This window comes from Limulus polyphemus, unplaced genomic scaffold (genome assembly GCF_000517525.1).
Source record: "Limulus polyphemus unplaced genomic scaffold, Limulus_polyphemus-2.1.2 Scaffold5114, whole genome shotgun sequence".
NCBI lineage: Eukaryota > Metazoa > Arthropoda > Merostomata > Xiphosura > Limulidae > Limulus > Limulus polyphemus.
The window spans coordinates 34,976-35,682 of record NW_013670724.1 but is presented as its reverse complement, the minus strand read 5'-3'; the positions used below and the strand labels follow the sequence as shown (position 1 = coordinate 35,682).

General features: G+C 33.8%; 1 protein-coding gene across 3 annotated transcripts in view; it reads right to left on the bottom strand.

Annotated features, from left to right (window-relative positions):
- Window positions 1-707, bottom strand: part of LOC106472140 (casein kinase II subunit alpha) — a 44,392-nt gene that overhangs the window by 9,585 nt on the left and 34,100 nt on the right. The window lies entirely within an intron of this gene.

Genomic DNA, 707 nt, shown 5'->3' with positions numbered 1-707 from the left:
AAAGATAATCATTCATAATTATGAAAGCTTTGGAAAGGAAAATAGCACAGACCAGATGCCTCATCATGTACTCTAGCCTCTACTCTTTGAAACAGTTGTATATGACAAACATGTTTTATGTGTAAGATACAAGGCCTATGCTAATTTTTTGCATGTCTGTTAGAATAAAACAAATAAAAAAACAAATAACCATGGTATGTAAAGATATAAAATTTTTCTAAATGTGCAATATCATATGCTGAAAAATTATTTGTGAAAGGTTGGCCTTTCTATTGGTTATAAGTGATATAAAATGACAGAGAGAATTATTGCCAATTTGTAAAAGACAAGATGTGACAGTTGGGCATGGCTAGTGGGTCTCATTTTCTAGTTTATGACTGACTATGTATGCAAAGTAGATTGAAGGCTTTAAAATTTATTATTTTTCCTATATTGAAAATATATTTCTGATAGGTATTACCTCTTCTCATGTGTATAGCTAGAATCATTCAGTACTGCCCTCTATATGCAAAAATGTTTTCACATGCCACAACCTTGAACTTCCACATACCCCACAATCAATGTGGTTTAACTGCATCTCACATGTAAATTATCATGCAGCAACCCTCCACTAACAGGAGTGCAACACACCCTACTGACGCATGTGACGCATGATTCCAAAGAGACTGGAAAATCTCCAAAAACAAACAGATGGAGAAAATGTGCCA